The following is a 12359-nucleotide window of genomic DNA, read 5'->3' on the forward strand; positions in this document are numbered from 1 at the left end:
CATGGACGGGACTGGAAGAGATTATGCTGAGTGAAATAAGTCAAACGGAGAGAGTCAAGTATCATATGGTTTCACTTATTTGTGGAGCATAACAAATAATATAGAGGACAAGGTAGATGGAGAGGAGAAGGGAGTTGAGGGAAATTGGAAGGGGAGGTGAACCATGAGAGACTATGGACTCTGAAAAACAACCTGAGGGTTTTGAAGGGGCGGGGTGGGAGGGTGGGGGAACCAGGTGGTGGGTATTGGGGAGGGCACAGATTGCATGGAGCACTGGGTGTGGTGAAAAAACAATGAATACTGTTACGCTGAAAATAAATAAAAATTTTAATTAAAACAAACAAACAAACAAACAAACAAAAAAGAAATGGCCGATCTAGGGCTGGATCAGGAGGGATACAAGACGAGTCTGGACCGTCCTGCCGCATCAAGACGTCACGGAGTGACGAGTGAGCGACCACAGTGCACTGATAGAGGTCTGCGCGTAAGTGCTCAGTGGCCAAGCCTGGGACAATTTGAGCAAGGAGATAAATAAATTAGGACTGGATTGTAACTTAATGTATTTAGCAAATATTGAGGAGTTCATACTTATGTAAATGACTGAATAAAGTCATGGAAGAGGACAAATCTCCCATGCAGAAGAATTCCAAATAATTTATGTAGATGTTACGATCTGCGTGAAAGAGAGCGTAACACCCTTCCTTAGGTGTGGCATGTGCATGTGACTTCCTTCCCACGAGCACGGACTGGAAAGGGGGCCCACGGTGGAGAAACCTGACAGCACTCCCCGGCCAGGTGCTCGGGTCACCACCGATGGCGGTGAGTCGGGTTGATAATACATTCCTTTGAAAATGGTCCTTTCCCTTACCCTTTGTGGTCCTCTTCCCAACAACATCCAAGCTCACTCTTACCACGAACATAAAAGCATGTGATTTCCAGCTGTGGGTATCCCACCCAATGCTTGCCTGACCAGTGTCCCTCAAAACCGTCAACACTACCAAAACCCAGGCAGTCTGGTAACTTGCAACATCCAAGAGAAGCCCAAGAAGACATGAAGCCTAAATGCCACATGGTGTCCCAATGGGGGTTCTGGGCAGGAAAGGGACAGGAGATAAAAACCAAGAAATCTGAATAAACTATGGGTTTTTGTGAATAAGCATGTATTAATATTGGTTTATTATTGCAATAAATGTACCACCTTAATGTGAGACATTCATAATGAAGGAAGCTGGGTGCAAAATACAGGGAAACTCCCTGTACTATCTTTGCAACTTTTCTGTAAATCCAAAACTGTTCTAAAAACTAAAATCTACTTTTATGAACTTTTTTTTTAAAGATTTTTTATTTATTCATTTGGCAGAGAGAGTGAGCACAGGCAGACAGAGAGACAGGCAGAGGCAGAGGGAGAAGCAGGCTCCCCGCTGAGCAAGGAGCCCGATGTGGGACTCGATCCCAAGACCCTGGGATCATGACCTGAGCCGAAGGCAGCCGCTTAACCATCTGAGCAACCCAGGTGTCCCAAAACTAAAATCTATTTTAAAAAGATGAAAAAATGACATTGGTAGTTCCCCAACCGTATTCAACGATTTTGACAATTTTTTCCCAGCTGTTGATAGAAGAAAGAGATAAAAATCCAGTAAGATCATAGAAGGCTTGAATAATGCTATGAACAAACCCGACTTGCTTTCAGTTAGAGAGCACTCCAGCTGACTACAAAAGACATGTGTCTTCAAGTGAAAAGGAACATTTTTCAAGATAGATCATATGTTGAGCTGTAAAGAAGTTTCAATAAATTTAAAGAATCAAAACATAAGGAAAATATACTCTGGCTAAAGTGGAATTAAATTAGAAATCACTAATAATAAGATATCTGGAAATACTTGGAAATTTGAAAGACACATCTAAATAATGAACAAAAAGGAAACTTCAAGGAAGTTAGAAATATTTGGAAGATAATGTTTATAAAAACCCGATATATGAAAATATGTGGTTCTTTCAAAAAACCAGCTTCTAGTTTCATTGATACGTTCTACTGTATCTCTGGTTTCTACCTCATTGATCTCTGCTCTAATCTTGATTATTTCCCTTCTTACGTGTGGAGTTGGTTTGATTTGTTGTTGATTCTCTAGTTCTTTAAGGTGTAGAGACAGCTGGTGTATTCTGGATTTTTCAATTTTTTTGAGGGAGGCTTGGATGGCTATGTATTTCCCCCTTAGGACCGCCTTTGCTGTATCCCATAGGTTTTGGAGTGAAGTGTCTTCATTCTCATTGGTTTCCATAAATTGTTTAAGTTCTTCTTTGATCTCCTGGTTGATCCAAGCATTCTTAAGCAAGGTGGTCTTTAGCTTCCAGGTGTTTGAGTTTCTTCTGAACTTTTCCTTGTGATTGAGCTCATCACATTACCTAATTTCAAGCTTTATTACAAAGCTGTGATCACCAAGACAGCATGGTACTGGCATAAAAACAGACACATGGACCAGTGGAATAGAGTAGAGAGCCCAGATATGGACCCTCAACTCTATGGTCAAATAATCTTCGACAAAACAGGAAAAAATATCCAGTGGAAAAAAGACAGTCTCTTCAATAAATGGTGCTGGGAAAACTGGACAGCTATATGTAGAAGAATGAAACTCGACCATTCTCTTACACCGTACACAAAGATAAACTCGAAATGGATAAAAGACCTCAATGTGAGACAGGAATCCATCAGAATCCTCGAGGAGAACATAGGCAGTAACCTCTTTGATATCAGCCACAGCAACTTCTTTCAAGATATGTCTCCAAAGGCGAAGGAAACAAAGGCAAAGATGAACTTTTGGGACTTCATCAAGATCAAAAGCTTCTGCACAGCAAAAGAAACAGTCACCAAAACAAAGCGGCAACCCACGGAATGGGAGAAGATATTTGCAAATGACAGTACAGACAAAAGGTTGATATCCAGGATCTATAAAGAACTCCTCAAACTCAACACACACAAAACAGATGATCATATTAAAAAATGGGCAGAAGAGGGGCGCCTGGGTGGCTCAGTGGGTTAAAGCCTCTGCCTCCGGCTCAGGTCATGATCCCAGGGTCCTGGGATCGAGCCCCGCATCGGGCTCTCTGCTCAGTGGGGAGCCTGCTTCCCTTCCTCTCTCTCTGCTGCCTCTCTGCCTACTTGTGATCTCTGTCTGTCAAATAAATGAATAAAATCTTTAAAAAAAATGGGCAGAAGATATGAACAGACACTTCTCCAATGAAGACATACAAATGGCTACCAGACACATGAAAAAATGTTCATCATCACTAGCCATCAGGGAGATTCAAATCAAAACCGCATTGAGATACCACCTTACACCAGTTAGAATGGCCAAAATCAGCAAGACAGGAAACAACGTGTGTTGGAGAGGATGTGGAGAAAGGAGAACCCTCTTACACTGTTGGTGGGAATGCAAACTGGTGCAGCCACTTTGGAGAACAGTGTGGAGATTCCTCAGGTAATTAAAAATAGAGCTTCCCTATGACCCTGCAATTGCACTGCTAGGTATTTACCCCAAAGATACAGATGGAGTGAAAAGAAGGGTCATCTGTACCCCAATGTTTATAGCAGCAATGGCCACGGTCGCCAAACTGTGGAAAGAACCAAGATGCTCTTCGACGGATGAATGGATAAGGAAGATGTGGTCCGTATACACTATGGAGTATGATGCCTCCATCAGGAAGGACGAATATCCAACTTTTGTAGCAACATGGACGGGACTGGAAGAGATTATGCTGAGTGAAATAAGTCAAACAGAGAGAGTCAAGTATCATATGGTTTCACTTATTGGTGGAGCATAACAAATAATATAGAGGACAAGGGTAGATGGAGAGGAGAAGGGAGTTGAGGGAAATTGGAAGGGGAGGTGAACCATGAGAGACTATGGACTCTGAAAAACAACCTGAGGGTTTTGAAGGGGCGGGGGGTGGGAGGTTGGGGGAACCAGGTGGTGGGTATTGGGGAGGGCACAGATTGCATGGAGCACTGGGTGTGGCGAAAAAACAACGAATACTGTTACGCTGAAAATAAATAAAAAATTTAATTAAAAAAAAAAGAAAATATGTGGGATTAGGCTAGAACCGTGCATAGAGGGAAATGTGTAATTAGAAGAGAAAAAAGGTTTAAAATCAATGAGCTTTGGGTATCTGGGTCACTCAGATGTTAAACATCTGTCTTTGCCTCAGGCCATGATCCCAGGGTCCTGGGACAGAGCCCCGCATCGGGCTCCCTGCTTGGAGGGACCCTGCTTCTCCCTCTCCCTGCCTCTCTGCCTACCTGGGCTCTCTCTCTCTCTATTTCTCTTTCACTGTCAAATAAATAAGTAAAATCTCTTTAAAAAGTTAAAAATGAAATAAATCCAATTAGCTAAGTTTCCACTTTAAGAAACTAAATGAAGAGCAAAGTAAAACTAACATAATTAGAAAAAAATACATTGTCACAATAAGATCAAGAAATCAGTGGAATTGAAAACAGAGAAAATCAACAAAGGCAAAAGTTAATTTTTTGAAAAGCTTCATAAAGTTAATAATTCTCTGCTAACACTAATTCAAAACCAGGGGAGAATATGCTACTACCTATATCAGAAATGAAAGACAGAACACCACTACAGACCCTACACACATCCTAAGGGAGATACGGAAATGCTATGAACGTCACTATGGAAATATATTTGTCGAGTTCAATGGAATGGACAAATTCCTTCAAGAATATAGCTCGCCGAAACCGGTACGCTGAAATACAGATAACCTGAAAGGGTGTGTGTACTAATTTAACACATACTTCCAAATCTTCCCCAAGAAAAAAATCAAGGTCATGTGGTCTTACTGGCGAGTCGTGCCCATCATCCAAACTTGCGCGGATATTGTCGAAATACGGAGAAGGAAGGGGTGTCCCCAACTCCTTTCTGAGGACGGACGTCTTGTGATGGTGCGAAGGGGCAGGCAAGTGAGACCGTCCCTCCTCCTGTTTGCGTAGTTGCCACAAGGTGAGTACAACTGTCAAAATTCCCAAGGCGGTACCGTCAGGATCGCTGCATTTCAGATCAATTGTAACTCAACCAGACTTACACATTAAGAAACGTATCTCAAATGGACCCCTTTTCTCCTTTCTGCCCCCCACTGCTTCAGTCTCGACCCCAGCACCCGGTCAGGAGGGCTGTGGCAGGGCCCTCCTTCGGCCTCTGGCAGGCCCGTGTAGCCCCGTGCCATGAGGTCTCATTGCCCGTGCGCCGATTCCCGGCAGGTCATTGAGATCGGCGTTTCCACGTGCAATTACCGGTGTTAACAGCTACGGAAATGCCGACCACGGGGGCGCGGGCGCGCCGGCTCTGCCCGGACGGAGTTGTCCGCCGGGCCGTCGCCGGCACAGGCTCAGGCCCGTGGAAGAGCGTGCGCCGTGCTCTGCGGGCCTGGGTGAGAGGGGAGCGGCGCACGGGGGCACGGGCGCGTACGTGTCCGCGTGTGTGCGGTTCCCGGCAACCTTACGCTTTTGTTTCCCTCGCTTATTTTACCAGTGAGTTATCAACGCTTCCATAAACGCAGGGTTGGGGCGCCTGGGCGGGTCGGTCGGTTACGCGTCCGAGTCTTGGTTTCGGCTGCAGCTGTGACCTCACGGTCGTGACACGGAGCCCGGCATCGGGCTCTGTGCTCAGCGGGGCGCCGGCCCGAGAGTCTCCCTCTCCCGGGGCCTTTCCCTCCACACACATGGCCTCTCTCTCTTCTTCTAAAATAAATACATAAATATTCTTTTAAAACCCAGTGCTAAGAGAGAAACTGAGGCGTATTAAAATCTGAAGGGTCTATCTGAGCCAAACCCGCTGGGGTGGACGGCACCTCGGACGTGTTTGACGGTGCGGGACAGACACGGAGCCGAGGCCGGAGCCATTCCCGACGGACGGGACGCAGTGGGCAGCCTGAGGCGTCAGCTTTCACCTCCGGGCGTCTCAGGCCTGGGTTTGGTTTGCCGGCGCAGGCCTCCGGGTGCTGGGGTCTGACGGCCTCCGTGTTTAATCACTTCAACACCGCTGCCCGCGCTGCGTGGGGAGTACGAGTCACACTTGTCCAGTCCTGTGGAATAAAGATGGAAGACGGCGAGGTTTTCCAGGGTAGGAAAGAAGTAAGGCGTTTGCCAGACATCAGAAAGCCCTCAAAAGCCACAGCGCACAAAGGCAGGCGTGGTGCTGCCCTCGCCGCGGACGGGCCAATGCACGCAGCCGTTGCCCTGCAGAGCCAGAGCTCAGAGCCGGCACTGGGGCGTCCTGCTTTGGTTTTCTAAAGATTCACTCATTTCTGAGGACAGAGAGAGACAGCGCACGCGCGAGCGGACTCCTCACTGAGCGGAACCTACCATCAAGAACACACAATGGGAAAAGCATTGTCTCTTCAATAAGTAGCGCTGGGGAGTTCTTTTTCTTTTTTCTTTTTTTTTTTTAGATTTTTATTTATCCATCTGAGAGAGAGAGACTGAGAGAGAGCATGAGAAGGGAGAAGGTCAGAGGGAGAAGCAGACTCCACGTGGAGCTGGGAGCCCGACGCGGGACTCCATCCCGGGACTCGGGGATCATGACCTGAGCTGAAGGCAGTTGCTTAACCAACTGAGCCACCCAGGCGCCCTGGGGAATTCTTAACAGATCCTGGATATCAGCCCTTTGTACTGTCATTTGCAAATATCTTCTCCCATTCTGTGGACACAGATGTAGTGAAAGGAAGGGCCACGTGTACCCCAATGTTTATAGCAGCAATGGCCACGGTCACCAAACTGTGGAAAGAACCAAGATGCCCTTCAACGGATGAATGGATAAGGAAGATGTGGTCCATATACACTATGGAGTATGATGCCTCCATCAGAAAGGATGAATCCCCAACTTTTGTAGCGACATGGACGGGACTGGAAGAGATTATGCTGAGTGAAATAAGTCAAACAGAGAAAGTCAAGTATCATATGGTTTCACTTATTGGTGGAGCATAACAAATAATATAGAGGACAAGGGTAGATGGAGAGGAGAAGGGAGTTGAGGGAAATTGGAAGGGGAGGTGAACCAGGAGAGACTGTGGATTCCGAGAAACAAACTGAGGGTTTTGAAGGGGCGGGGGGTGGGGGTTGGGGGAGCCTGGTGGTGGGTATTGTGGAGCGGATGTATTGCATGGAGCCCTGGGTGTGGTGCATAAACAATGAATCTTGGAACACTGAAAAGTAATAAAAAATAAAAAATAAAAATTAATAAAAAAATAAGTAGTGCTAGGGAACCTGAATTTCCACGCACAGAGAATCAAATGAGATCTTACATCACACAAGATCAAAGCAGTGTGTGTCAAGGCTTAAAGTTAAGTTTCTGCAGCAAAGGACACTATCGGCAAAGTAAAACACAACCCACAGGGAGAAATTGTCTACAAACCATGTATCTAGGCAAGTGTTAATATCCAAGCTACACAAGGAGCTCCCACAACTCAATAGCAAAATGGATAGACAGATGGTAGAAAGATAGATGGACAGATGGACAGTTGGATGGGTGGATGGACGGATGGAAGGACGGGTGGGTAGATGGATGGATGGGTGGATAGATAACACAATTAAAAATTGGGCAAAGGGGGGCACCTGGGTGGCTCGGCGGGTTAAAGCCTCTGCCTGGCTCAGGTCATGACCTCGGGGTCCTGGGATCGAGCCCCGCATCAGGCTCTCTGCTCGGCGGGGATCCTGCTTCCCCCTCTCTCTCTGCCTGCCTCTCTGCCTGCTTGTGATCTCTGTCTGTCAAATAAATAAATAAAATCTTAAAAAAAATTGGGCAAAGGACCTGTATAGACAATTCTCCAAAGAAGATATCCGAATGGCCAGGACGTATATGAAAGGATTCTCAACGTCACTGATCGTCAGGCGAGTGGGACGCAGATCCACACGGAACTCTCACCACACGCCTATTGGAATGGCCGTTGTTAAATTACAGGACACAAATGCTGGTGGGCACATGGAGAAGGCGGCCCCGGGCACTGACGGTGAGTATGTAAGCAGGTGCCGCCACTATGGCAAATGTGTGGCGGCTCCTCGGAGACAAAACTACCTACGGCCCACAGTCCCACTCCTGGGTGTTCAGCTCAAGGAAATGAAGAGATTCCGCGCCCCGGCTTCACGCGGCGTCCGCCACAGTGGCCGAGACACAGGAACTCCCTAAGTGTCCCGCGATGGGTGAGCGGGTCAAGCAGAGGCGACACGTGGGCCATTACCGCGAAGCCAGCGGTGGAGACAGACAATACGACGCGTTCTGTTCGGCTGGAGCTCATGATGATCGCACATTGATCTAGACACTCAAATCCAAACACGTGGACGTGATGCGCCATTCACGTAACTCCTCGCTGGCTTTAAGTCCCAAACGCCTTCTTCACCTGTTTACTTCCTTCGAATCTCCAAAGGAACAACATTAGTTTCCTGTCGGTTTTCCTGTCTCTCTCTTTTTCTAATTATTTTTTAATTTATTATATTTTTATTACATTATAATAAAAAACTATTTGTTTTTGGTACACATCTAAGGGAATGGCAGACTGGCTCTGACTAGAACGACGTCACACCACCCCCTTATACAATCAGGTCCAGCAAGGTGACCCAGGAGGTCACCCAAACCCAGACCTCACTGCTTTGAGTAGGTGGTTTGATGACCACGTTTGAGTTATGATTTGCTTTCCCTCATGGCAAAAGAAGGATTTTTAAAACCATCCATTTAAAATGCACCTTAAACATTTTTATAATTCATTATTTCTCTTCAGCTTCTAAACTGTTGCCTTGTGAGTAATCGCATTTAAAGAACATATTCCCAGGGGACTGAGGGACTCACTCATTTAAGCCTCTGCCTTCGGCTCAGGCCGTGATCTCAGGGTTCTGGGATCGAGCCCCGGGTCCGGTTCCCTGCCCAGCGGGGAGCCTGCTTCTCCCTCTCCCTCTGCTGCTCCCCCTGCTTGTGGTCATGCTCTCTCTTTCTGTCAAATACATAATTAAAATCTTTAAAAAAAAGAAGAAGAAGAACATATTCCTTCCGTCCTTGCTCCGTACTCCCCAGGGGCGACACCCTCATTTCCTTGGCTACAGACATGCAGGCTCGAGGGCCTTAATGGAGGAGACTGTCCTGATACAGAGGAGGAGGAAGGGGGGCGTTTCTGTCTTCTGTCTGGTTCTGTTCTGTTGTTCTGTCCTTGCAGGGATCGTACGCTGGGGTGAAGCCGAAGAAACTTCCAGGGATTCTTTCCTCATGACCATGACATGGACGGGGCGAGGCGGGAGCCGGACCTCCCTGACGGAGACGGAGCTTCGGCTCTGTCCTGCCCCGCACACCCTTCGCCCGCCTCGCAAAGCTGAAACTGAGAGAGAGGACGTGGCCCGCCCTGCATGATGCCCGTGCTGTCCGCGTCCTCCAACCTGGGCGAGGCAGACAGTCTTTCCTGTCTTGTTGGTATGAAGAGAGTAAGAAAATGTTCTGCTCCAGCGTTCACGAAGCGACAAGGAGCAAAATGACCGTGAGAGACGGGGCAGAGCTTGGGGACAGACCCGGTCAGCAGGCATCAGACACGGACTGCGCACGGGCGTAGGTCCGACGGGAGCCCGGCCTTCGGACTCCAGGTCACCGCGCTGTCTGGGGGAAGCGCTCGGGGAGGGGCCATGGTCTAACCTGGAGGGTCTTGCCGGGCTGTGTTGGGGACAGCGGGACGTGGCCAGGCAGAGCTGATGGCTGGTGAGTGGTCTGGGCTGTGCCTGGAAAGCGGCGTCAGCAGACTCATGACTGCGACCGGGTATGAGCTCGGGCTTTGGGTGGGTGACATGTCACCTGCCGGGAGGTAAGGGAGTCTCTCGGCTCCTTGAGTGGCCGTGTCCCTGGATGACCGTGTCCCTGGATGACCGCATCCCTGGATGACAGACTGGTCAAATCCAGCAAAACTGCCCCTTTCACAGTGTGTTGAAGCTCAGACAGGTGGCGCTTGGGCTCGACTCACCTGAGGGCAGTGTCCAGCCGTGGCCACAGGGACACATGTCTTGGGAACAGCGTCCAGCACTGGGCTCGTGTGCTTAGAGCAGCCTGCTTCTTGCTTTCTCTACCTGGTTGCAAAAGTCCTTCTTCTTCGTAAGCGCTTACAGGATTTGAAGAAGAAACGGTGTGGTGCTTCCTACAGCCACAAGTGACCCCGACAAGCTCGTGTTCTCTGACCTACTTCAGACACACGTTCAGATCGGAAGTCACAGCAAATATTTGCTTAAAAACCAAGGCGAGCATCTCCATAACCACCACCACCGTTTGGACCAAAACTTGGGAAAAGGACGTCATCCGAGTTTAGAATTCAACAATTATTTTCTGAATTATTGCCATAAGAAGCCCTGAGAACGTGGCCCGTGTCAGCCCCTCATGTTCCCTGGTGGTGTGACGGGACCCTGCAGCCCTCAGTCTGGGCACCCCCAGACCACGCAGGAACTGTGGCTGATACTGGCCCTGGCGAGGGTCGACTGGGAACAGAACTTAGGGTAGCGTAGCCTGACTTCTGTTCAGTTCATTAATCCGTGAACTGCAGTACCTTCCAGTCCTTTGGGATAATTCAGTATTATCGTCCAGTGACTATTTGGCTGGATGGCCCCCAAGGGGAAAACGAAGCAGTGTGTTCCCAGCTTCCCCGGCACTCGGGAGAGCCTCGCGTTGGCCTTTCTGGGGAGTCTGCAAACGGCAAATGGCTCTGCGCCTGGCCTGGATCGACACACGCCACGGGGAGGTTCTGAGAGGTCGAATCAAAGACATGTGCACTGGGCGTTCGAGGCGGGCTGGGCATTCCCGTCTCGGCAGAAACAAGGCTTCTGCACTTGAGAATCCGCGCCCGGCCGAGAGGCTGCCAGGTGTCTGGCCCAGGCTGCGCTCACGGGGACCCGCTGGTGCGGAGAGAGTGGACCGTGGGGGCCTGTCCTGGAGCGCGTCCAGCTCAGGGTCCGGCAGCAGCAGGGGAAGGAGGCCCCGCGCGAGGGCCGCGGGAAGGCCTTGGTGTCCCGCACGAGGAGGCCCGTGTTCTCAAGAGACGGCGGGCCCCGGGAGTCATCGGGACCCCACACCCGCCTGGGAGACCCACAGGGCCCTGGGGATGGCTTGTCTGACCCTTTGGAGCCGCCGCACTGTGCTCCCTCCCCCGCGACCCTGGCTGACGGCTCCGAGTAGGAAAGCTCCAGTAGTTTCTGACAGGTGGGGAGAGAGTATCTTAGAACAACTCCCAGCAACAAGGCAGCCACGTGCAGCCTGCGTCTGCAGTGACGGCGAGAACGCCCCGTCCCCCGGGAGAGCATCCACCACACCCGGGGTGCTCTGGGCTGAGCGGCCCAGAGCGCGAGGCGGTGGCCCTGTGCGGGCCCGGCTCCTGCAGGACGCTGTCGCTGGGCTGGCTGGACAGACGGCAGGCGGCCGGCTTCTGGCTTCTGCCCTGTGGCCCTTCTGCTTTGTGGGGCTCGGCCCCCAGCCAGGTCTGGGCCGTCTGTCCCAACGCGGCCTGTCCCGTGCTTGGGGATGCTGGTGGGCATCAGGGACGGCAGGAAAAGAGCTCGTCTTTGCCAGGGCGGCTGCCTGTCACCCAGGGGTGGTCCGGGTGACAGGAGAAGCCGCCGGAGGGGAAAGAGAAGCCGGAGTAGGAAAGCAAGGGGAGGGACGATATCTCGCTTAAGACCGGCCCTCAAACAGCATTGCCAAGAATATCCCTAATTAATTTTAAAGAAATTACCCTTTTATTGGGACATAACGGACAAAGAGGGTCACGTTAGTTCCTGGCGTGCGCCGCCGTGTGTCCGTGCCTGTGTCTCGTCAGAGGCGACCCCACAGGAAGCCTAGTCGGCCGCCAGTACCACAGTCAGCAGTTCCTCTCTCGTGTCGGGAACTTTCTAGATCTCTCTCAGCGACTTTCAAATATGCACCAGCGTACTGTCGACTCCGGTCCCTGCGCTGGACGCTACCTCCTGGAGGATTATTTTCTAGTCGGAAGTTGGTCCCTCTTGGCCCCTTTGGCCCATTTCAGCCCCCCCCCAGCCCCTCCCCACCTCTGCCGCTGGCAGCCGCCAGTCTGGTCCCAGATCTATAAGCTCATTAAAAAAAAAAAAAAAAAAAAAGGATGCCGCATGTGAGATGTCATATGGCATTTGTCTTGTCTGACTTCTTTCCCTGAGCACACTGGCTCGTCTGTGTTGTCCAAATGGCAAGATTTCATTTTTTATGGCAAGTAATAGTTCATTACACACACATACCCGTTTCCTCCATCCATCCATCCGCCCGTGCATGGGGGGCTGTTTCTGTCTCTGCCGGGGTGGGTAGTGCCGCAGGCACCCTCGACTCTACCGACGCCAG

This window comes from Martes martes, assembly GCF_963455335.1.
Source record: "Martes martes genome assembly, chromosome: 9".
NCBI lineage: Eukaryota > Metazoa > Chordata > Mammalia > Carnivora > Mustelidae > Martes > Martes martes.